The 26,508-nt window shown below is 47.7% G+C and overlaps 1 protein-coding gene and 2 non-coding genes across 3 annotated transcripts in view; all 3 read left to right on the forward strand.

Moving 5' to 3' along the window:
- The window catches only part of LOC144936141 (glutamate receptor ionotropic, NMDA 2C-like), a 215,704-nt gene that overhangs the window by 52,509 nt on the left and 136,687 nt on the right, over positions 1-26,508 (forward strand). The window lies entirely within an intron of this gene.
- Positions 459-531, forward strand: TRNAR-CCU (transfer RNA arginine (anticodon CCU)). Its single transcript has one exon. It is a non-coding gene; the product is annotated as a tRNA-Arg (tRNA).
- Positions 1,288-1,360, forward strand: TRNAK-CUU (transfer RNA lysine (anticodon CUU)). The gene has a single exon. It is a non-coding gene; the product is annotated as a tRNA-Lys (tRNA).

Consider the following 26,508-nt stretch of genomic DNA (forward strand, 5'->3'; position numbering starts at 1 on the left):
CTAAAATGACGTCATTAATCAGCTTATCTCAGCTTAACCCCCCCCGCCGCCGACTCCGCACGGCGCACCCCCCCCCTGCATCCCTCCTCCCTGGCTCCTCCCCCCCTTTTGCCCTATATAATCGCTTGTCACAAATAGCTCTCTCTATTCAATACAGTAATTTTGCTGTGGCTGTTCCACCTGATGACGGAAGCTTGTGTTGCCTCCGAAACGTCGTGATTTATTTTTTATTTTATTTTTTATTTTTCATATACGTGACTTTACCGAAAGAAACAGAATGTAAAATATAATGCCACTATGCATTCAGACGAGAGTTTGAAATCAGTGACCTTTGGTGACAATTATCAACATTGATAAAGCAGAGAATAAAAGGGGAAAATACATATCCATTTCTATAATTATTGTGAGTTTATTTAAGAAGTCTGTACATAAGCCAGGTTTTCATCATCTTACATGCAGCCCCAGTGGCCTAATGGATAAGGCACTGGCCTCCTAAGCCAGGGATTGTGGGTTCGAGTCCCACCTGGGGTTGCTGAGAAAAAGCTGGTCGTTTTGTAAAATCAAGATATTCTTAGGTTTTTTCGGTAAAGTCACGTAGGTAAAACATCAAAATTAATGAAAATAAAATAAAATAAAAACTAAAATCACGACGTTTCGGAGGCAACACAAGTCTCCGGCTGATTTTTGTTTTTATTTTATTTTCATTAATTTTGATGTTTTACCTACGTGACTTTACCGAAAAAACCTAAGAATATGATTCCTTGCAGTCACGAAAGCTTCAAATCTAGAATTAAAATCAAGATGTCAAGTTTACGAATCTGATAATGAAAATTCTAGATTTGAAGTTTTCGTGGCTGCAAGGATTCATAGTTTTTGTTTTTTCGGTAAAGTCACGTAGGTAAAACAATAAAATAAAATAAATGAAAACAACTAAATTTAATCACGACGTTTCGGAGGCAACACAAGCCTCCCTTAACAGGTGTAAAAAGGCACAGAAAAATAACTGTGCCTTCACGTCGTGATTTTATTTAGTTGTTTTCATTTATTTTATTTTATTGTTTTACCTACGTGACTTTACCGAAAAAAAGAAAGGGAATCATAACGAAAAGCCAGAATGGCACTGTGCCAAGAGAAGATAGTTTTAAATCAGTGGACCTTGGTGACAATTATCAACATGGATAAAACAGAGGGGACGAAAGGGGAAAAACCATATAATTGTTATTATTATTATTGTGAGTTGATTTAAGAATTCTGTACATGAGCCAGATTTTCATCATGCTACATGTAGCCCCAGTGGCCTAATGGATAAGGCACTGGCCTCTTAAGCCAGAGATTGTGGGTTTGAGTCCTACCTGGGGTAGCTGAGCAAGGAATGTACATTTTGTAAGGTGAAGAGTCTGAGTGTGTGTGTGAGTCTGAGAGTTTGAGTTTGAGAGTGAGTGTGTGTGAGTCTGAGAGTGTGAGTGTGAAAGTGTGTGTGTGAGTCTGAGAGTGTGAGAGTGAGTGTATGTGTGTGTGAGTTTGAGAGTGTGTGAGAGTGAGTCTGAGAGTGTGAGAGTGAGTGTATGTGTGTGTGAGTCTGAGAATGTGAGAGAGTGTGTGTGTGTGAGTCTGAGAGTGAGTGTGTGCGTGTGTGTGAGTCTGAGAGTGTGTGTGTGTGAGTCTGAGAGTGTGAGGGTGAGTGTGTGTGTGAGTGTGAGAATGAGTGTGTGTGTGTGAGTCTGAGAGTGTGAGCGTGAGTGTGTGTGTGTGAGTCTGAGAGTGAGTGTATGTGTGTTTGAGTCTGAGAGTGTGAGGGTGAGTGTGTGTGTGTCTGAGAGTGAGTGTGTGTGGTCCGGCAAAACAACCTCTTACCTCCTCGCGGAGCCGGACGGGCAACACTGTCGTGGGCAGTGCTGTGGGGGGAGGGTCAATGCCCATTGGCCTCTCCCCTCATGGCGTCTGTGACCACCACAGTGGCTAAACGGGGGCTCTGGACGGGTGCGAGGGGCTGGTAACCCCTCCACCTTCAATTAATTACCACGAAACCACGAATTAAACATAAACCTGTAACTAATAAGCTTGTGCCGGAGGCCCCGGGGGGTCAGGCTTTTATGACGTCTCTTGGCCAAACCCCATTTGGCGGAGCCAGGAGATTGAATCTTCACCCTCGGGGCTCCTCCAGAAACAACGAAAAACCATTGCGGATGGCCACGTGGAATGTTCGAACGCTCACTGCGGAGGAGAGGCTGCCACTCCTTTGTCGGGAGCTGGACCGGTACCGCCTGGATCTATGTGGCATTCAGGAGGTCTGGTGGACCGGTTCTGGCTCCTGTCACCATGAGGGGTGGACAGTCCTCTACTCGGGGCAGGAGACTGCCAAACAACAGGGTGTGGCTCTTCTTCTGAACAAAAGAATGAAGGGGGCGTGGGAGCGTGGCAGTGAGGTGTGGGAAGCTGTAAGCCCCAGGATAATTTGGGCTCGCCTTCCCATCAACCGGAGGTGAGGAGTGGTGGTCGTGGTTACTTATGCCCCCACCGAAGACGAACATCTGTGGAGGGATGCAGGCAAAGCCGATGAGTCAGACGCTTCCTATGACCTCCTGTCACAGGTGCTGGCTAAAGTGGCCACTCGGGACAGAGTCATCTTGTTGGGTGACTTCAATGCCTGAGTTGGTCATGATGCTGGCACCTGGTCTGGAGTGATTGGAAGGCATGGGCCAGATCAGCTCAATAACAACGGTAGGAGGCTGCTAGATTTTTGTGCAGCCCATGGGCTTGTAATTACCAACACGCTCTTCCGGCATCGGCGCATCCACACAACATCATGGATGCATGCCGGGTCCAAGCAAGAACATCTGCTGGACTACATAGTGACGGACCAGCGGATGCGAGCCCATGTCCTTGACACCAGGACCTACCGTGGAGCTGATCTGCCCTCTGACCATCGACTAGTCATCTGTAAGATGCGCCTGCCATTCTTCCACTCCGGTGGTGGGTGTACACCCAGGACCCCATTCCAACCAAAAGTGGCCTGGTCTCAGTTAGCTGATGAAAGTTGCAAGCGAGAATTTCATCATTGCTTGCAGCTGGGGTTGGCATCGTCCCCCACTCCACCTGATGTCGAGGGTAAATGGGCGAGGTTTAAGACTGTGACTCATGCAGCTGCAATGGCTGCTTTGGGTACGCGGTCCAGACCTCCCCAGAAACCCTGGCTGACAGAAGAGGTGTTCAGGTTAATTGAGAAAAAGCGACATGCCCACTCTCATCGGCTACAGCATCCCACGTCAGAGAATGAGGAGGTTTACCGCAGCCTTCGCTCGGAGGTTCGGAGAGCCGTAAGGCACTGCAAGGATGGGTGGTTGGTCGCGGGTTGCTGAGGAGATGGAATCTGCCTCAGTGGCCCGCGATCACAAATCACTATTTAACTCCATCAAAAAAGTAACCTGCAGCGCCACACCTATTACCATCATTAGGGGAAAAACGGTGATCCAATCTCCGACCCCCAGGAAGAGGTTTGCAGATTTGCTGAGCATTTCTGTGAGGTCCTGGGGGAAGGAAAATCTCTCAGCCAGGAAAACATCATGGCACAAAGTGGGGATAACCCTGCTGATGCTGCAGTGCCTCAAATATTGGAGGAGGTCACCCCCTGTGAGTGGCTGGCTGAGGTGCCATCTGTTGAGGTCCGGAGTCTGAGACCAGGAAAGGCACCGGGCAGAGATGATCTCCCAAGCGAAATGCTGAGGGAGGGTGGCGCTTGTGCACAGACTGCCCTATATGACATCATAACAACAGTCTGGACCGCTGGACGGGTACCGCAGGATTTAAGGATGCCCTGGTGGTCCCCCTCTTTAAGAAGGGGGGCCGCACAGACTGTAACAACTACAGGGGCATCTCACTCCTCAGTGTGCCGGGAAAGGTCCTGGCAAGGATTATTCAACATTGCCTTGCTAGGCATGCTGAGGAGAGACTTGCGGAACCCCAATGCGGTTTCAGGAAAGGGCGGTCCTGTACAGATGCCATATTTTCTGTCCGTCTGCTACAGCAGAGGTGTAGGGAATTCCAACAAGACCTACATCTCTGCTTTATTGACCTGGTCAAGGCCTATGATACCATCAGTAGGCCTAGGCTCTGGGTTGTACTTCGTGCTTTCGGAGTCCCTGACCCTCTGCTCACGATCATTAAGGACCTTCATGATGGTGAGCGGGCCCGGGTAAAACTACGTGGCCGGTAGTCGGAGCCTTTCCCTGTACACCTTGGGGTGCGACAGGGATGTCCTCTGGCTCCCACATTATTTAACATCTATTTCGACTGCGTAGTTCGTGAAGCCTTCAATAGCTGTACCGGGGGAATTTCCATTTGGTACAGATATAATGGGAGGCTGATCGACGCCCGGGTGCGATCAAGGGATGGCTCCCTATTGGTCAACCACGTTATGTATGCCGATGATTTGGTAATAGCTGCTCATTCAGAAGAGGAGTTGGAGACGCTGCTGCTGAGACTGGAGCGTGCCACTAAGAGGTGGGGCCTTACCATCAGCCCCACCAAAACTAAGCACCTGCCTGGGTATTTTGTACCATCGGACACTCCACCCCCACACCTCCCAATTGGTGATGGGGCAGTTGTGGAGAGAGTGGAGAGTTTCCCATACCTGGGCAGTGTGCTTATGACCGGCTCCAGTTTATCAGCAGAGGTCTCACTCCGAATCAGTCGAGCGGCAATATCTTTTCATCGGTTGCGTAACGCTGTGTGGAAGCCACCTGGTCTGTCGCTCCGCACGAAGCTTCAGGTCTTCTCGGCCATGGTCATTCCCTCCCTTCTCTACGCTTGCGAAACGTGGACCCCCCTAATGGAGCATCTTCGTTGGTTGGAAACATTTAGGCTGGCCTGCCTACTATCCATCCTGAGTTTAACCAGGCTGGATTGTGTGAGGAGCTCACAAATCCTTGAAAGATCTGGGCAAAGTCCCATCGGTGAGCTCCTCCAGCAGGCAAGGCTGCGTTGGCTGGGTCATGTAGCCCGCATGCCCAGCTATCGCATGCCTAAACAGCTTTTGTTCGGCCGGATCGAGGGGGCTAAACGGGTGCGGCACGGGCTAGAGAAGAGATGGAGTGATGTGGTACAGGAGGACGTGGAGCTGAGTGGACTTGCCGATGACTGGTACCAGCAGTGTCAAGATCGGCCTCAGTGGAGGAGGCTCGTGAAGGACGCTACTGGGCAGTTGGAGGCAGTCGCCCTCCAACAACAACGGAGGGCGGAGGAGCGACGCTCACAACAACGAGCGGAGCGCCGGGTGGCTAAAGCACAGCAAGTTGGTACAGTAGGGGGCACAGGTGGTGCATCAGCCAGTCATCTCAGTCATCTCGGTCAGTCGACCCGTGGCACCTGCTGGGTCTGCCCCGTGACCTCCTGCCAGCGGGTGTTCGACACTTCACGTGGCCTCAAGGTGCACTTGGCCTGGCACAAGCGTCGTGGTGATGTCACCGCCACTTAGTGGCGAATGGCGGTTGTTGTGTGTGTGTGAGTCTGAGAGTGAGTGTGTGAGTCTGAGAGTGTGAGAGTGAATGTGAGTCTGAGAGTGTGAGGGTGAGTGTGTGTGAGTCTGAGAGTACAGTATAAGAGTGGGTGTGTGTAAGTCTGAGAGTGAGTGTGTGTGTGTGAGTCTGGGAGTGAGTGTATGTGTGATTCAGTACAGTACATAAAATCCGTGATCTAATTCCATCTGTGAAGGATGTCATCCCTGACTTGCAATACCCTGGAGTCTATAAACTGAGTTGCAGCTTTGGTGACTGTTACATTGGGGAAACGAAACGTCATGTCTCTGATCGTGTCAGTGAGCACAAGTCAGATTTGAAACACGGCAAAATTGAGTCGTCCGCCGTTGCCGATCATTGCTACAACTCGGTGGGCTCTCATGAGATTGTTTTCTCCGAGACTAAGTTGCTCTGCAAGCCTTCTGGCTACCATCAAAGGTTTGTACACGAATCCATTCAGATATACAAACACAGACATAATTTCAACCGTGATGATCGGTACAAACTTAGTAATCATTGGAAAGATGTTATCAACCATGCAAAAAAGATTTAATTACACATTTTTGGACCATCTTATCTGACAGGCACTATTTTACTTCACCGAGTGTTAACATCCCTAACGTTTAACAGTACTCATTATTGTCAGCCAACACTCGTATAAACATGGGCATTTCCGCTCCTTTTCTATTATGTACATCCACAGTTACTTGCGCAACACGTCCCTGACCACGAGTCCATTCATCCCACAGTGACTTGCGCACAAACAGCATAACAAAGAGCAGCTTATTCTTATCTAATTCATTTACCCACCCAGCAGTATAACAAAAGCAGTAATTGACCACTTCACAACTCCTCCTCCCCCGCTGCCCTTCCTGGCTCCTCCCCCCTTAACCACTATATTAGGTACAGATATTTTGCTGTGACGGTTTCACGTGAAGACGGAAGCTTGTGTTGCCTCCGAAACGTCGTGATTTTTATTGTTTTATTTTTATTAATTTTTATTTCATTTTTTACCTACGTGACTTTACCGAAAGAACTAAGAGTATGAATCCTTGCAGTCACGAGAGCTTCAAATCTAAAAATATGTGTGTGTGAGTCTGAGAGTGTGAGTGTGTGAGTCTGAGAGTGTGAGAGTGAGTGTGTGTGTGTGAGTCTGAGAGTGAGTGTATGAGTCTGAGAGTGAGTGTGTGTGTGAGTCTGAGAGTGTGAGTGTGAGTCTGAGAGTTTGAGAGTGAGTGTGTGTGTGAGTCTGAGAGTATAAGAGTGTATTTGTGTGTGTGAGTCTGAGAGTGTGAGAGTGAGTGTATCTGTGTGTGAGTCTGAGAGTGTGTGTGTGTGAGTCTGAGAGTGTGTGTGTGTGAGTCTGAGAGTGTGAGGGTGAGTGTATGTGTGCGTGTGAGTCTTAGTTACCTAGAGTGTTATACAGGTAGGAACAACAGGTTCCACACTGCCCACCAGGGATTATTTGTCTGTCTGTCTGTCGTGCATATCCGGAATTCCGCCAACCCATGCACCTCCCCACCGAACACCGAGCTACGCCGCAATTGGTTGACGATGTCGGGGAGGGTGGGGTGGAAGGGTAAACATGCCCAATCATCCAACTGCCCCCCCCCCCCCTTGAACGCCGCGCTGTCCAACCAAGTTCCTACCTGCCCACTCCGAAGGAACGTGTTTTATTTTTCCCATTTATTTATTGTGTTTCTTGTTTTCTTGTATGATTTTATGCATGTAATTACTGTAAAATTCGTGTAAAAATGCTTTATAATGAGAGATTTCTTGTGTCTGGAACAAATGAATGTCTTTTACATTAATTATCATGGGGAAAATTAATTCGGTGTTCGAACAAATCGCAGTTCGAATAGCCTTCTGGAACGAATTAAGTTCGATCTCCGGGGTACCACTGTATCTAGCTCTACAGTAGTATCTGCTGACTCTATAGTAGTATCTATTGATTCCATAGTAGTATCTACTGATTATATGGTAGTATCTGCTGACTCTAGTTGTATCTACTGACTGTACAGTAGTATCTACTGAACCCAGTAGTAGCTACTGACTGTATCATAATATCTACTGACTGGAGTAGTAACTACTGACTGGAGTAGTACCTACTGACCCAACAGTAGTATCTACCATTTCTATAGTAACGACTAACTCTATAGTAGTATCTGTTGACTTTATAGTAGTAACTACTAACTCTATAGAGTATCTACAGACACGATAGTACTATCTGCTGACTCTGTATCAAGTGATACTGCTGTGACTGTTCCACCTGAAAACGGAGGCTTGTGTTGCTTCCGAAACGTCGTGATTTATATTTTATTTTTATTTTACTTTTATTAATTTTAATTTTTTACCTACGTGACTTTACCGAAAAAAACCTAAGAATAGGGAAAAAAGTATTTGATCCCCTGCTGATTTTGTACGTTTGCCCACTGACAAAGAAATGATCAGTCTATAATTCTAATGGTAGGTTTATTTGAACAGTGAGAGACAGAGAGACAGAATAGATCTTTAGATGACAACAGCAATGCTCCACCCCGGTGCCTGTGAGGACCTGGTTTATATGCTCCTGGGTCGTGGGTGGCCCCACCCTTGGCCACGACCACCTTCGAGAAACCTTTTGTCGTTTCTGGACCCTTCCCCTAGGATCTCACCCTGACACGTGACCACCCCCTAGCCCCCACCTGGGGCCCCTGTGTAGATCTTACTTGGCATGTGCCTTCCAGGGTCAACCAGAGTGCCATGGCCTAGGGTAACCTCATCCAATGGCTGTAGGAGTCAGCACTGCACGCCACGTCTGCTGCCACTGTGCTATCCCAGCTCACCTAGCCCCCTCTAGGGCTGGTACTACACCCACCTAAGGGGTGTCCGCAATGACAATGCATTGCATGCCGTGCCTCGCTAGAGCCGGCATTACTCAGTGACATTCACGATGTTGCTACATACGTGATGTCCGCGATGTGAGTACATCGCACGCCGTGCCTCTCTAGGGCCGGCACCACATAGTGACATCCGCGATGTCACTACAATAGTGTAGTGAGTCCAACTGAGTTGCAGACGTTGTTACTTTTAGAGGCAACACTTTTATTTGTAACACCGTAACACCATAACACAAAGGGGTAACTGCCCCTTTACCAGACTACACCGAGTTACTGCTATGAAGGGTCGATCCCTCACTCGGGTCTCTGACCACGTGGATGCCTCATAGGACAGAGAGCTTCAGCTTAAGACGTAGAGCTTCCCGCTTGTAGATGTTGAGCTTCCAGCTTTTAGAATGCAGCGACGCTGGTCCCTCTCAGAGACCCCCTACGGTCGGGGCCGCTCTGCCCTCCGCCCCCCGCGCCGCCCGCCTTCTCAAGCATTCTCGTTCCCTCTCGATCCTTCTCAAGAGCTCTCTCCGGACACATGATCACCCACTAATCCCCCCACCTGGGGCCCCCTGTGTGGACATTCCAGATCACGTGTCTATGGGGTCAACCAGAGTACCACGGCCCGGGGCAACCCTGCACCTGGGGTGACACTCACCCTTTCCCCCTCGGGGGAGCCCCCACCATATCCTGTGCGTGGTGCCCACACTATCCCAGTACTCACCAAGCCCCGCTAGGGCTGGTATTACACATAGCCACCCACACTGTGCTGTCCACGATTTAGGAACATCGAACGGCATGACCCTTCCAGGCCAGCACCATACAGTGACATCCCCGATGTCACTACAATAGTACTAACTTTACAGAGTGTAGTGGTGAGGCCTAGTCCCGTGCAGAGCCTCCTGTCTCGCCTAGATTGCCCAGCCGGCCGAGGCGGCACCTTTGCAGGCTGGGGCTGGGCTATCCCCCCCCCCAACCATCCCCCCGCCCACTTTAAAGTAATCTATATATATAAAAGGGAAATTTGTGATTTTGTGTGTCTGTTCAAAATGTTTAGCATACTTCCCAACATGCAACAAACTTGAAATTTTCCATGTGGGTACTTTCCATAATGTACACCATGCAAAAATTATAAAAATAGACTTTTGTATTTTGGGGGGGAGGCACAATAATGGATATATTTTGCACGGCAAGTGGGTGGTGACGTCACATCTGTGATGTCACCCGCATGCGGCAGCGTTACGCAGTGTGCCTGCTGACGTTACCCCCCCCCCAACTCTCCGCGTAGGCCGTGTATTAATCCAAGACAAGAATCCAAGTCTCGGGCGAAGCCGGGTAGTAAGGCTAGTAGTATCTATTTTGACTTAAAAAATTCGTGACTGCAATAATTCATATTCTATGGCTCTTTCAGTAAAGTCACGTAGTAATAGTATAAATAGTAATAGTATCTACGGATTGTAGTAGCATCTACCGACCCTATAGTAGTAAGTGCACACATTGGGGTGGGGGGAGAGAAGAGGACATCCCACTTTTAAAAATGTACCTCAGCAATGTGTGTATTTTTTTTGCATTTTTAACGCGAATGAGAATTTACCCCCTCCCCGTACCGATCGCGTGTGTGTGTTGCTTTGGAAAGCGTTCTCGCGCATGCGCAGATGCGTGCTCTGGCTCCACCCTGTGCTTAAAAAAAGAATATATTTTTAATTTAATTTAATGTGAAATAGGAATAGTGCTTATTCGTCTTGGGGCATATGGCGTGGTATCTCTGTACTTTTTTGATACGTAAAGCCCACGTCAGACAGACACTCAGACAGGCAGACAAACACACAGACATAGAGACAAAAAAATGAATGATATAGGTAAGATGGTACAGTGTTGAAACGCAATGTACGTTAACAAACGCAAAACAACTAGTCACAGTGTAGGGCACATATCAAAGATCAAAGTTATAATGATTGTGCCTCCTATGTTTTGTGAGATATGCTTGCCCGGATTGAGTCTATGGAGGAACTGCATTTGTGAATGTTGTGTTATTTAATTACAGGGTGTAAAATACTCCGCTCTTCAGTGGTTGATGATGCTGCAACAGTCAACAGTTGTGACTTGAAGATTTATTTTTTAGGAGGAGGCCAACACCACATTGGCTTCTCAGATTACGTATTTAGGATGCACCAGTTCTATGGATGTTGAACTTCTTTCGCACCGTATGTAGCCAACCGTGCTAATCGGAGGTGCTAGACATTCATTCGACTTGGGCAGCTGTGTAGATTTAGATTCAGCTCCGTGGTAGAAGATGCTCATTCAATTAAGCCACTGCCATCACATTCCAAACAATGAATAGTTGTATCTCTGTGTTCTCTATCGTGATGCGTGTCTTCTCTCTCCGCTGCTATAATTTTTTAAATAAGCCTTGCCCAGTCGGTACATTCCCACTTCTATCATTTCATTTTAGTCGTCCATCACACTGGCTTGTGGCATGGCCGATATAAGCGGGTGGTGTAAAGGAAGTACATTGAACCCACATAAGGTGTGCTTTCAAAAGCTCTGAGCCTTACCGAGATCACCAGTGCAAAATAACTGAATGTGTGGCCACTTTGTAATTTAGACGACCAACTTAAGAATTGCGATAATGTGGCCGTCCCAACAGGCAGCAGTGAAACAAAGACACAACTGTAGATCGTTTTTTTTATCCCCTCAGAACCTGTCAGACAGTACGGTCATAAATGTTCGCCGTTGCCATATGCCTCTGGGAGCAGCCAGTTCCTACTTTACTTTACTCAATAGAATTCAACGTAAAGTAGTCGGGGGTGATTGATGGAACCAGCACTCGCTGATTCACTGCAGTCATTGGTTCAACGGCGATCAGTCATCTCCTCATCAGTCTTGTGTCGCTTCTTCCATGGCCACTGCTCCTGTGAACTTTGCTTCATTGATTGCTTCACCCATGTTGAGGTGCTCAGGTCTGCCACACTGTTTCATCTCATCCACACTGTTCACTCACCACACTTTGTTCATCCACCAAATTGCAAGCCACAAAAACACACTCACCTACTCACTCTCTCATACGCACACACTTACCACACTTCTATTTCTGCTTCTTCCCTCACACCGCTCCCACATTGGAAACTCCTCTCAGTATCTCTTTACTCCAAGTTCCTATAATAATGTTGCTCCATTCAAGGAGCGCGTTACACCCTTATTTGTATTTACAACTCTACGAGTGCCATTTCTTTGCTGGCCTCTCGAGGTTTTGGGCCTGCAGTCCCAGTTTAATAGGGGAAGGTCGCCTACATTGGGATTACCCGGGCAAAAACTGGGTACACCCCACCGTCTCCTTCCCTGCGAACTGCAGCCACCTTACCTCATGGTGGCATCCTGCTGCTCTGTTGTTTGTGCAACGCGTTGAAAGTGCTAGTGAGGCGAGTTCCATTGAGGTTTTTTTGCGGGCTCTGGAAATGCAGTGCGTGTGCACGTGTATGCTACGAATCCGGCGAGCCGAGTTCGATTCCCGCTCGTGGCCAACATCGGTGGCGATTATCTGACTCAACCTCAAATGAAAAACTTGGGAGACAAAGGCGGTCGGGCGTGGTGCTGGCCACCCACCCCTCCTGTGCCGTACCGGCCTTCAAAGGTGCTCGCGAACAGGACTTGCCCCAACGCTCTGTTACAGGCTATACGGGGTATCTTTGTCTTTAAATAGCGAGAAAATATGATAAGACTTTTCTTAGAGATTTACAAACAAGTGAACTGAATGGTGCTAGGGTGGCTTTTGGGCCCAGGTATGGGAGGTGCGGGGGGCGTAGCGGTCCCGCTGAAATTAAACGATTGTTTTTATTTACCAGGTAAGGCCCACTGAGGATTGTAGCTCTTTTTCAGAAGCGACCTGGCTATCACAAATGAAAGCTTAACCAAGTGACTTATCGCGTGAAAATGTATGGCAGCCAAAAACACTAATCTCATGTTGCGTCAAAATGTGGAGGGAAAAACCGGAGGAACCGGAGAAAAATCCATGCGACCACGGGGAGAGAGAGACATGCAAAGTCCAAATATACAACAGGCGTCAGGGTTGGGATCAAACCCACTACCTCCTGTATACCAGGCGAGGTAGTTAACATCTCGCCACTGTGGCGACGACCAATCCACTTGTCAAATGGGCTTGGAGTCGTCTTATGCCTAGAAATGTGTTAAACCTTCGGTATACTTTGGTTTTAATTTATTGTAAAAAAATTCATGTAGCTATAACCCTATGAATAAAGATAGTTGCGGTGTTGTTCATAATCGGAAAACATTTAATCTCAGTGTAGTATCCTATTTTAACGCTGTCAATGTGGGTGAAATAGGAAATTGCGTGGAATTGCATATTTTCTGCCCACTTAATACAATAATTTTGTTATTTTCTCACAGTTACAATACCCTTCTCTCTCCGCTGCTATCATTTTCCAATAAACCTTGCCCAGTCGGTACATTCCCACTTTTATCATTTCATTGTTGGTCGTTCATCACTTTTCAAAAGCAATTAATATTCTAGGCTGACCTGCAGAATTGTCAAAACCTGAAGTATCCCGTTTTACCCAACATTCCCTCCTCTACTGTACAGTAACCAAGTCTCTCACTGCACTGCTGCTCTACCTCACCTTCACCACACCTCCAGGCAAAGTCCGTTGTACGGTGTTTAAACATTTTCAGTTATTGTATGTGTTCCAATTACAACAATATTGTATTTGTGTTTTAATACAGCATGACTTGTGGGGCTCTGAACAATGCTATTATTATAGGCCCAATGCGGTGTTCCGGATTGGGCTGCATTTTTTTTCTCTCTTGAGCTTGGGCCAGCTGCTTTCTGGCTGGCTGCTGCTGCTGCGGGCATCCTCTGGATTTGAATAAATTTGTTTATTCATTACGAGATTGAAATAAAAGAGAACGTATGTTCTTCAGCATCCCATTTCCAGCACTCTCTGCCCTTTGCACCTACGTGTTCGTTTTTAATCAGCACGCTCATTCATTATCCATAAACTATTCTGTCGCAATTTCTTAATCACTGCCCAATTCGGAATCCACTTTTTTAGTTAATTACTTTAAGTTGCTTACAAAGTCCTAGATGTGTAAAATGTACACGCACGCACATACTGTTAATAGTGTTTCAGTTAACTGGACACACAATCATCGTCGTTATCTTCATCGTCAAAATGACGTAGACGATCCAGTGTCCACTTTCCACCACGTTGCTGAAGGGCCTCCGGTTACGATTATGCCGGCGTTGTGACGGGCCTGATGGAACCCACACACGTTGCTTGGGTGGCCGACCGTCGGTACCGAGATGGAGACAGTTGAGATCCACTCTTTTCCCGGATGGATATGAGTAGGGTGTAGGGTACACAATCAGATTCGCGCGTTTTTATATTTTCTGGGCGCGCGACATATTCATATTTGAGTGAAGCTACCCTCATTCCGTCCCCCACAATCCCGCAGCCCGACCTGCGTCGTCCACTCTGGCCTCCTGACCCCTCCCCCCTACTCTCCTCAAGATGCAAGTGCCAAGTTGTGTGCGTAACTTCAATTCGCGTGAAATGAGACAGGACAGGGCCTGCACATTAGTTGTGCGATTGTTAATTTTTAAATAAGACGCTCTACGCTGGCTCAAGTTCATCCGAGCAATCTGCCTGCAGGCTTCCCGCTTTCTTTACCCCCCCACCCCTCGCCCCATGCTACAGATGGCGCCCGGCATGCACGCCCCTTCCCAGGTGGTTCGCCCAGCCGAGGGGGTCCACTGCTGCGGCTAAAAAACACAAACCCATAACTTGCGAACGTCAAAGGTCCGTGGGCAAGCGGCCCAGTGTGAATCTCGATAAAGAAAACAATTACTTGAATTTAACTAGATGTGGGCACGCTGACTGGGTCTCCAACCTGCACTTTTGTAACGTGAGCAAATGCGCTCAACTAATATCTCGGCCTCGCTGTGCGCTGCGTTGCCCCGCTAGTCGAGTAGATAACCATGTGTTCAATAAACCCTCGGAGCCAGGATGACCATCCAACTCCGATCGTCATTTATTGATTGTAACAGGTAAAACTGGTGAGAAAACACAGATACAGCATCTGTTATAATTCGGAAACACCCACACAATGAACACCACAGCATCAGAACATTGTCTCAGATAACAATAGATCCTGGAAGGACCAGGCCCCCACATTACCCCTGAACAACTAGACAAAGGCACAAGCTGGTGCGTTGCATACAGGCACATAGTGTATTCATCCCACTGCACCCCAAATGTACAGCATTACACTTAACACTAAACTGTGGATGAGATACTTCGTCATCACTCTCAGGATCGCAACATAGGCGCAAGTCTGACTCGACCTACTAAATCACAAGTAACATCCACAATAAGGAAAGTCACAGGCTTCGTTACTAACTAGGCCTCGTATTTACTACAACAACTTAACGGCACCATAAAGGCATTTACATTGCTATAACGGTGATTCCAACATTACAACAGCATTTCCAATGTTATAGGAATATAAAAAACTTACAGATGATGCTTCTTAAGCTCCCACAATGGACAAGTGCGGCTGTGGTCTCACTGAGATGCGATGCGTGCCGCCATCTTGACTTATCTGTGTAATGGCTGACGCCCGCGTGGTACAGTGGAAATCTAACATCGTCACTTCCTGGTCACGTGACCAACATTAGCATAAAAAAACAGGAACTTCCTGTGAACACACGCTCCACATCTGCCGTGAGGCAAGACACTCCCCGTCTGGTATCTAGGAGATACCACCATTTATTTCCTATCTCATAAACAAGTGTATAACAACTTCAACGGGTCGACTTATTTGTCCATATCTTTGCGAGAGAGAAGTAGTACTATCTCGACTATGGGCCTGATGAAAGTTCTTGCGACACCTTGCTTCGCAATCATAACCTCGACCTTTCGAACTTTTCCGTCGGCACTTGGAATCGACTTGAGGATGCGGCCCATTGGCCACTCATTCCGTTTGGCTTGGTTGTCCTTCAGTAGGACGAGGTCGCCTTCTTGGATGTCTGGTCTATTAGACTGCCACTTGTTGCGCACTTGGAGTGTCGTAAGGTACTCGTTTTTCCAGCGACGCCAGAACGTGTTTGCGAAGCTCTGCACTTGTCTCCATTGACGTCTGTAGAGGTCTGCAGTGCTGGCCTCCTCGGTAGGTGCTGTGAGCACATCTGTCTTCTGGGTAAGAAGTGTAGCAGGAGTCAAGATGAATGGTGACTCCGGGTCGGTTGAGACGGGGATCAGGGGTCTTGAGTTAATTATGACTGAGACCTCGGCCATGAGAGTGGTCAAGACCTCGTGAGAGAGCCGTGTGGACCCAACATCACATAGCATGGAGTCGAGAATGCGTCGAGCAATCCCGATCATGCATTCCCAGGCTCCACCCATGTGCGAAGAGTGGGGAGGATTGAAGATCCATGTGCAGCCTTGGTCACCAAGGTATTTCCTGACAGAATAATCTTCGACATTCTCCGTATTGATCTTAAGCTCTTTACATGCTCCTATGAAATTGGTTCCACAATCAGAACGGAGTTGCTTGGCTGGCCCTCTGATGGCGAAGAACCTCCGGAGTGCATTTATAAAGCTCGAAGAGTCCATGGACTCGATGACTTCGATGTGCACTGCTCGTGTACTCATACAGGTGAACAGCACTGCCCAACGTTTGCTGTTCGCGAGCCCTCCTCTGGTACGGCGGGAGATGACTGTCCACGATCCGAACACGTCAATCCCTACAGAGGTGAAGGGAGGTTCCACACTGAGTCGATCGGCTGGGAGGTCTGCCATTTTCTGTTCTTCCTGTTTTCCACGTAGCTTGCGACACCGGATACACTTGTGGATTGTGCTGGCGATGCACCTCTTTGCTCCAACGATCCACAGCCCTGCAGATCGGATTGCTCCTTCTGTGAAGTGCCGACCTTGGTGCTTGACCTTCTCGTGGTAGTGGCGCACGAGTAAGATTGCGATGTGGCTCTGCCTTGGGATTATGAGGGGGTTTCGTTCATTCTCATCTCATTTTGCATTCCCTAGCCGACCACCGATCCTGAGCAAGTCGTCTTTGTCCATCCCGGGGTTTAGCTTCCTGAGGGTGCTGACCCTAGGAAGGTCTTCTCCCTTGTTAATGGCCTTGATCTCACTTGCATAAGCTGCCTGTTGCACACAGCGGAAGATTGATTTCCTTGCTCTGGAAAGCTCGTCTTCAGTGCGTGGCACTGTGCAGTAATGCCATCCATTGCAGCTACCAGTGGTGCCTCTCATCGGGCGATGGAAGCAGTCTGCGATATGCGTTAAATGTGCTATCGCTCGCACGAGCGTCGTCCATTTCGAGAAATGTTCAAAATGGTGTGGACTCAGTGGACTTCTTGGTCACACATTTGTTACGAAAGTTGTCACTAGAGGACGAATCTCCTTGTCGGACTCGGGCTCTAAGAGTCCAAAGGTCTCCTTGGTAGTACATGGGCCAACGTCACGTCGTAACAGGAACGCTGGACCCGTCAGCCAGATGGTTTGATTCAGCAGAGATGCAGGGACGGACCTAGTTGCGAGATCTGCTGGATTCTGGTCAGTTGGAACGTAATTCCATTGCTCCGGCTGCGTCAATCTCCTGATGCGCTCCACCCGGTTGCTGATGTAGGTGTAGAACCTTCTGGTTTGGTTGTTTATGTAGCCTAGTACGACCTTACTGTCCGTGTAGAACTTGACCGCATCCAGTTTGACGTCAAATTCGTCTAAGATCAGTTCCGCCACCTCTGTAGCAAGAACCGCTCCACACAGCTCAAGCCTTGGGATGGTATGGTCCGGTTGTGGGGCCAGTTTGGCTTTGCCCAATATGAACCCAACATGCTGGATCCCTTCTGCGTTTGTGGTTTTTAGGTAAGCTACGGCTGCTACGGCCATCATAGAAGCATCTGCAAACACATGTAACTCCTTCCGTTGGGTGACGGAAAGGGATGTGGGCGTGTAGGAACGAGGAATCTGCAGCTGCTCAAGTGCCTGTAAGGAATTTCTCCAAGTTTCCCATTCTTGTCGCCGTTCCTCTGGCAACGGGCTATCCCAGTCTTGTGTATCAGCACAAAGGTCTCTGAGTATCCAACGGCCTTGAATGGTAACCGGCGCTACAAATCCCAATGGATCGTACAGGCTGTTTACCATTGACAAGATGCCTCGTCGCGTGTAAGGTTTCTCTCCAATTGATACTTGGAACGTGAACGTATCCGCTTTCAGGTCCCAACTCAGTCCAAGGCTGCGTTGGATTGGTGGTGTGTCGACGTTAAGGTCCAAGTCTTTCAAGTCTTTTGAACGATCGTCGGAAGGAAACGCTTTTATCACCTCTGCGCTGCTGGACGCTATTTTGTGAAGTCTCAGGTTAGCAGTTGCTAACATTCCTTGCGTCCTTTGGAGCAGATCGATGGCTTCTGAGGCTGTGGGCATTGATTTAAGTGCATCGTCAACGTAGAAATCTCGCTCTACAAATCGCTTGGCGTCTTTCCCATATTCCCCTTCTCCTGCCTGCGCGGTCCTCCTCAGTCCATAGGTGGCTACCGCTGGGGATGGGCTGTTGCCGAAGACATGCACCTTCATTCTGTATTCAACATTTCGATCATCGACGTTGTTATTGCGGTACCGCAGAAACCTGAGGTAATTTCTGTCGTCTTCTCGGACAATGAAACAGTGGAACATTTGTTGAATGTCGGCGGTTACGGCGATTGACTCCTTTCTGAAACGGTTGAGTAACCCTAGGAGAATGTTGTTCAAGTCAGGTCCAGTGAGCATTACGTTGTTCAAGGAAATGCCATTAAATTGAGCACTGGAATCGAACACCACTCTGATCTGATCCGGCTTCTTTGGGTGATACACGCCAAAGATTGGTAAGTACCAGCATTCCTGTCCTTCTTCTAGAGGAGGGGCTGCTTCAGCGTGACCACTGTCAAATATGTTTTTCATGAAGGACACAAAATGTTTCTTCATCTCTGTTTTCTTGTCCAAGGTGCGGCGCAATGAGTTGAGCCGTGAGAGGGCTTTCTCTCTATTGTTGGGTAGCCGGCATCTGGGATTACGAAATGGCAGAGGGGCAACCCAACTGTTTGACTCATCTTGGAAGAACTCTCTGTCCATTATTTTCAAGAATTCTTTATCTTCTAGCGATGGAGCAGGTTTGTCATCGTCCTTCGTTGTCACGAACACCGTATGTCCAACATCATCTTTCAGCATAGAGGTTCCTTCGTCGGCCTGCATGGTACAGCCTTGACTTCTCTCGCCGAGTTTCTCTTTCAGCGTGAAGTGGTTGGGGCACGGTTTAAAGAGTGACGTGCGTCCATTCATGAGCACACTCGTTCTGAATGTGATAATGTGGTCTGGTTTGTGGGTCCCATCGAGACAAACGTCACCTACGATGACCCATCCTAGATCGAGTCTCTGGGCGTAGGGAGCGTCGTGAGGTCCATTGCGTTGGTCGCGAACCTTGTGGACTCTCAGCATGTCCCTGCCGAGCAGAAGTAAAATCTGTGCCGCGTGATCCAATGGCGGGATGAACTCTGCTATGGGTTTCAGGTGTGGGTGGTGACGTGCAACTTCGGGCGTGGGAATCTCACTCCTGTCGTCCGGTATCTCGTTGCACTCTGTCACCGTAGGAAGGGCTAGCTTCATGGTGCTATCTATGGTTTCCACCATGAGGCCGCTCGCTCTTCTTTCCGCTGTCTCCATCAGTCCTGAGCATGTTCTGAGCGTGTATGGAAAGGAATTCCCACCTACACTTAGCTGATCAAAGAACTCTGACCTTGCCAAAGACCTGTTGCTCTGGTCGTCCATTATGGCGTACATCCTTACTGCCCTTTCAGGATGTCTTTTGGGATAGACTCGGACGAGGCATATCTTTGAGCAAGATCTTCCTTTGAAGCCTTCTCCACAGACTTCTGTGCATTTGGTTGTGATTGACGAAGTGAGTGCGGCGGTCTCGCCTTGCTCCCCGCCGTGCTCTGCTTCGGGATCGGAAGCCTTAGTGCTACTGGGTTTCGAGTAAAATGTGTGCAGAGCAGTTGCGTGTTTGTCGCTGCCACATTCCTCGCACTTGATATCTGCCTTGCAATTCCTTGCAAGGTGGTTAGTAGAAGCACATCATTTGAAGCACACTCCAAATTCTTTCAGCATGTTCTTCCGCTCTTCCAATGGCTTCCTCCTGAACTCACGGCATTTCTGGAGGGAGTGAGGTTTATCATGCAATGGGCATTGCTTCTCTGGATCCTCTATCTTTTTCTTTGTGGTGGTTGCCTGGACGGAGTTTGCGAATGTCGCAGGGGAGACCTCAGTTTTGTGTACGGAAATTGGCCCTCTTGCTGTTCCTCGTTTCGCCGTTGTCCTTTCCATTTTTGGGAGATCTGGACTGGAAATCCCCGTGGTGCCAAACATGAAACTCGGGTCATTTCTAGTCTTAGCCAGGTTGCGGATAAACTTTGAGAAAAAAGAGAATGGGGGGAATGCAACCTGATGCTTTGACTTGTATCTTGAACCCGCTGTTCTCCATTTTTCCTGCACGTCAAATGGCAATTTCTCTACGATGGGGTTCACGCCATGGTAGGTATTCAAGAAAATGAGACCTGGTAAGTAGGGATCAGCCTGGGCTGATTCAAGCTCCATCAAAAGATCTCCAAGCTCCCGTAACCTTTCATTGTCTCGACCAGAGATTTTTGGAAAGTTCTGCAACTTCTTGAAGAGAGCCTTCTCAATGGTTTCTGGGCTACCATAGCACTCCTCGAGCCTCTCCCACACCGCATGCAGGCTTGAGGCGGGGTCGTCAATGTTTGCTGACCGGATCCTCTTTGCATACTCTGCAGATTCATTTCCTAACCATTTCACCAACAGGTCGAGTTCTTCACTTGCAGAGATGTCTGCATTTCGGATTGCATTCCTGAAGGTAGATCTCCAGGCTCGATAGTTCTCAGAGTGGTCATCAAACTTAACGAGTCCTGTGTTGATTAGTTCGCGGTGAGCCAGGTACCTAGCAAAGTCTCCTAGTCCTGCTGATCCAGGGTGTGTCCATACTGGCGCTTGTGAGGCGGCATTATTGGCTGTATTGCCTAGCATGCCGTCATTTGCAATGGCGTTGGACTGTGGGCCCAAAGGGTTTCGATCACGTTGGTTGGATCCTCTTATGTGACTGTCTGGAATGTGGGTCTGACTTGGTGCATCCACGTCTGACCCCACGTGCACGACGCTGAGTTGGCGACTAACTGCCAGAGCGGGATATGCATTTCCACCATTCCTGTAGACAGCATTCATGTTCATTCGGAGTGGAGATGGCAATGCCTGAACATCCACCCTTTGTTCAGTATGGTTTGGTGGAGGAGCATTGATGCATTGTTCAGACCAGTCCAAAATATTTTTTCTGGTGAGTTGATCACGGTCCTTGACAGGTTTCTGAGTGCCAAACTCACTCCAATTCTCTTCCTTATCCAGGTTGGCTGCTGCCTCGAGCACCTCTGCCTGGGCCATTGCAGCAGCTGCATCCCTTTTGAGTTGTAGGGTGCTTAACTTAGCATCCAGCTCAATTTTTTTCCGTGTGGCAGTAGCCACTGTAGCCACTAATGTACTCTCTGCTATGCTTGCTTCTTCTTGTATGCGAGCCTTTTCAATTAGCATGGCTTCCTCTTCAGCCATTTAGGCAATACGGGCGCTTGCTGCTTCTGCGCGTGCCTGAGCTGCTGCCATACTAGTAGATGATGTCTGTGAGTGCGCTGAGGCTTTAGATCTTGTGGTGGACCTGGATGAGACAGAGTGCTGATATCGTGTCTCTCTTAAGCCCTCCACACGGTCCATTGCCTCTTGTATCACTGCCTGCACATTATCATCGAGCAGTTCGAGGAAGTGCTCTTGTCTGCGCACTCCCTCAATGCCCTCATCTGTTTTCACCTTCATCAGGAGGGAGATGTATCTATTTGCCAGGAGCTTGTAGCTTGAGCTGCTCACATTCACTCGCTGGATGGCCCGCTGAATTGAGGCCACTGTGTCTGAGGCATTTGAAGCTTCAGATAAATCTGCTTCAACCCGGTTCCATGCCCGTTGTATCCTGGCATCCAGGTCCTGTTTCTCAGCCTCATAGCTTTCCAAGGCCTGTTGCATCAACCTGACCTCCCTCTGGGGCCTTGAACTCCCTTGGTCCTCTTGAGGCAGGATGGGAGATCCTGGATTGCTTGGTTCACCTTCTTCAGCATCTCTCCCTGCTGAACTGTGGCTTTCCATGCTGCGATGCTTGCAGCACGATTTTAATGTAGACTCGTTGCAGAGCTCCTTGCTTGTTGCAGGCTGACTGCAGGGCTGGCTGCAGAGCTGGCTGCAGGGCTGGCTGCAGAGCTGGCTGCAGAGCTGACTGCAGAGCTGGCTGCAGATCTGGCTGCAGGACTTCTTGGGAGCTTTAAGAAGAGTATATTTTTACTATCTCGGCCTCGCTGTGCGCTGCGTTGCACCGCTAGTCGAGTAGATAACCATGTGTTCAATAAACCCTCGGAGCCAGGATGACCGTCCAACTCCGATCGTCATTTATTGATTGTAACAGGTAAAACTGGTGAGAAAACACAGATACAGCATCTGTTATAATTCGGAAACACCCACACAATGAACACCACAGCATCAGAACATTGTCTCAGATAACAATAGATCCTGGAAGGACCAGGCCCCCACATTACCCCTGAACAACTAGACAAAGGCACAAGCTGGTGCGTTGCATACAGGCACATAGTGTATTCATCCCACTGCACCCCAAATGTACAGCATTACACTTAACACTAAACTGTGGATGAGATACTTCGTCATCACTCTCAGGATCGCAACATAGGCACAAGTCTGACTCGACCTACTAAATCACAAGTAACATCCACAATAAGGAAAGTCACAGGCTTCGTTACTAACTAGGCCTCGTATTTACTACAACAACTTAACGGCACCATGAAGGCATTTACATTGCTATAACGGTCATTCCAACATTACAACATCATTTCCAATATTATAGGAATATAAACAACTTACAGATAATGCTTCTTAAGCTCCCACAATGGACAAGTGCGGCTGTGATCTCACTGAGATGCGATGCGTGCCGCCATCTTGACTTATCTGTGTAATGGCTGACGCCCGCGTGGTACAGTGGAAATCTAACATCGTCACTTCCTGGTCACGTGACCAACATTAGCATAAAAAAACAGGAACTTCCTGTGAACACACACTCCACATCTGCCGTGAGGCAAGACAACTAATGTATTATGGCTCTTGATTAGCATTGCAGACGAAACAAAGGCTCGAGTGCTCATTACAGGCATAATTTACACCTTAATCTGTATAAATATAAATAACCGCAGCCTATTGGTATATAGAGAACACGGGTGGAGGGTATTGGCCGTTTAATGAGCGCAGGCAAAGTCGGCAGTGTGTTATTTTGAGGGATGTCTCTTGCGTGTAATGATTTCACTCCACTCCTTTAAAAGGGGAAAGCTAGAGGCTCGCTGTGTACGAGGTTTAACTATTTTAAGAATGTATGCCACTTTTTCCTGACAGTAACAGCACAATAACAATTTCTATTCCAGCACAATCGTTTAGGGCACTGTTGCCGAGAACAGGCTATAAATGCTGAATTTACATGAGCGAGGAAAACTTTTAATGCAAGCAGCAGCTTTAAATACTCCCGGACAGATGGAGTGTTGTGTGCTGTTACCTCTTTTTTCATTGTGTTTGTGACGATTGAGTTCATGTGTTAAGGAAGACCAACCTCTCACCTTTGAGTTGGAGGTGGCCGCATGACTCGGGGAGCCGGCATTGTTGAGAACCTGAATTTGAACCCAGGCAGCTGCCAATGATTGTGTAGGGGTGTCAGGGGAAGGATTTCCACCAATAGGTGGGTTAGTGGGAGGGGTGATCGAGGAGATATAAGGAGAGAACGGGCGGGAAGAGGGGGCCTTTTGCGGGAACGATATTGGGACGGCTGGGGACAGGTGTGGATGGAAGAAAAGGAATAAAGGACGAGACCCCTGCAATATTGTGTCGGCTCCCCTTTACAATTGCAATGGGTTCTCCACTTGAATGATGGGGATGGTCTCAGCTTGGTCGTCAATGACCAAAAGTCTGATTACGTTTGACTTTTTACTTATTAACAGACATTTCTGTGTAGCCTGGCATGTTGGAAAGCGAGCCCCCCAACCCCCCCCCCCCCCCCAGTGTGTAGATAAGGGCACTTGAAGGGATCTCCCTAACCCAGTGGTTCTCAAACCTTTTGGGGTACCATGGACCGCTCAGTCGATGCAAGCATTTACGTGGACCATCCAGCCACCCCACCCCTAGTGACAAAATACATTCACCCATCTCTATGAATGCCAGTAATAGAATATTATTAATATTACCGGAACAATTTTTTTTTACACAGCTATAAGTTTTTTTAGAGGGGGGTGGGGGGCACTTAGATCTTCGGGTGAGGGTAGTTTAATCAGGGTAGTTTACTGAACTTTATTTTGTTTTTATGAAATATCACAAGTAAAATATGATTAATGTCTGAAACAAAAGGTATAATAAACGTCATTATTGTCTGGATCAACCTGCACCATGCATCACAGCCACCACAGATCATTTGGAGGACCGTCGCGGACCGCAGGGACCAGACTCTGAGAACCACTGCTCTGTAGAGTATCTCCCACTGTGTGCTGCTCTCTCATGGTGTGAACTGCTAATCTGTGAGAATTGTGAATGAATACTTCCTGTCTAATAAGACAAACTTCTGACAACTTCAGAAATCAATCAGAATCTTTATTTAGATTGTAGGAGGAATCCGATGAGCTGTGAAGATATTTTTGACAGGTGTCTAGTATGGGTAGGTCAGCAAGTTACAACAGCGAACAATACAAAAAAACGATAGAAGTGCAAAATAGAGAAAATGGTAAGCAAGTGACGAAATATGAAAACATAATACATTAATTATATAAATACGATTTATCAAGACTGGGCAAGCCAGCAAAAACATCAACAAAGCAGTTCCAGACCACACCAAGACAACACCCTACAGTAGTAGTCCCTCAATAACGTGGCAAATTTACATTGAACTATCGATACATAGGTAGGGATCAAAGTTACAAATGTGACTTAAGGGGGCAACATCACTCATTGCGGTGTCCGCGCTGCAGAATTTAACCCATGTCCAGTACTTGCCTTTTCCTATTTTTGGTATCGCGATATCGTTGTGGTTTGATCGTAAAAAATCAAAACATATCTTGTTTTATAAAACGTATAATTACATCTTCTTGGTTCTTTCGGTAAAGTCACGTAGAAGGGAAATAATAAAATAATAAAAATAAAACAATAAAATAATTCTCACGACATCGTGAGAATTATTTTATAAAATAAAACATAATAAAATAATTCTCACGACATCGTGAGAATTATTTAATTATGTTTTATTTGTATTATTTTATTATTTCCCTTCTACGTGACTTTACCGAAAGAACCAAGAAGATAATCATAAATAGTTTATGATAATAAATGTTCAGCCCTTTGAATCCCTGCAGTCACGAACGCTTTAAATCGAAAAGTATAATTACATGTTTTAAATTGTTACTCTACTCATGATTATTTTGTGTTATGCATTACATAGCGTTGCGTAGAACCAGGATGCATATATAGCAGAGCGGGTCCCTTCCAATAAACGTCTGGCAGTTGACCATCATGAGATTGAGAGAGCCTGAGACGCTGAATGTCAAAACCGTTCCGTTGCACCAATATCCGCTATCGCTGCTACAGTAGCCAGGTTCCCTTTAAAACTTAGCATTGCCCCCCCCACCCCCATTTCTCGGCTACCACAAACATGTGCTCCTCTGCCGGCTGAAATCAGGACTTAAGAAGGTAGCCAACCATCACTCCGTGATTATCCTGCCAATATGTCAATAGGCAGGACTCAACGACGTTGGGCAAATCTTTAGTACACATGTTCACTCTTGCGAACACTTTCTCTCCCCGTCCTGCGTTTAGCTGTCTGTGACTAGACCTGTGATAGAGGGCTCGGGGGAGCGGCGGCGTGGCGGTTATCGTTGCGCTACAAACCCGGCGAGCCGAGTTCGATTCCCACTCACGGCCACCATTACCGGTGACGATTATCTGAACCAGTCCTGGGCCTCCCCTAGGTCGACTCAGCCTTCCCACCATTTCCGTCTAGTGCTCGCTGAGCTGCATTGGCTTCCGGTTACCTAACGAAAACATAAGGGTGCACTCATTATACACAAAGTGCTTGCCATTAATGAACCACAATACCTTGCTGATCTTGTCAAGGAGCATAAACCATCACGCGAACTCCAGTAATTCTCGCAGCAGCTTATGGCTAGCCAACGAACAATGACATTCGCTGTATTGCGCGCATTCAGATGTGCTTATGCGCCCGTCTGGAACGCTCTTCCTTCCGATATTATGAAGTCACTGGAGCTATATACTTTAAATCTAGATTGAAAAACTCATTTCTTGAGAACTACTTTGTGTTTAGTTTGTTGTCCTTCCCCTACACTTCTTATTAGCACGGTTGGCAAAGTACAGTGCGAAAGAAGTTCAACATACATACAAATGAGTACCTGGTGTTTAAATATTACCACGAGGGAGAGAAAGGCGGCCGGGCGTAGTGTTGACCATCCACCCCCTTGTGTGCCGTGCCGGCCTTCATGGGCACTCGCTAACAGGATTTGTCCCAAGGGGATTTTTCCTGCGGTATTTTCCACAGTGAGACGCTGAGTGAACGGCGCAATGTGCAGTGCACCTACACGAAGGCGACGAGTTTTTTCCACAGTGGCCACGGTCGGGTCAGGTGCACGCTAAGCATCGTCTCGTCGCTGTGGCTTCACCAAAGCAGCCACGGTGGCATTACAAAAACACAATACAGTTCATTATGCAGTACATTTTTTTTCATTTTGCATCGTAAGATAAAAGAGTGCCGCAGTTCATGCTGTGTCAGGACGATAACGGAATTTGTAAAGGGAGAAAACAATCAAGGCAATTCCGCTGCTGCTCTCCCCACGGGCGCCAATGGGATGCACATCGATTCAGACGTCCGCGCGGGGAGCTCAACTCGCGCCGGGCTGCGCGGATATTGCC

Source organism: Lampetra fluviatilis, chromosome 1, assembly GCF_964198595.1.
Source record: "Lampetra fluviatilis chromosome 1, kcLamFluv1.1, whole genome shotgun sequence".
Classification (NCBI taxonomy): domain Eukaryota; kingdom Metazoa; phylum Chordata; class Hyperoartia; order Petromyzontiformes; family Petromyzontidae; genus Lampetra; species Lampetra fluviatilis.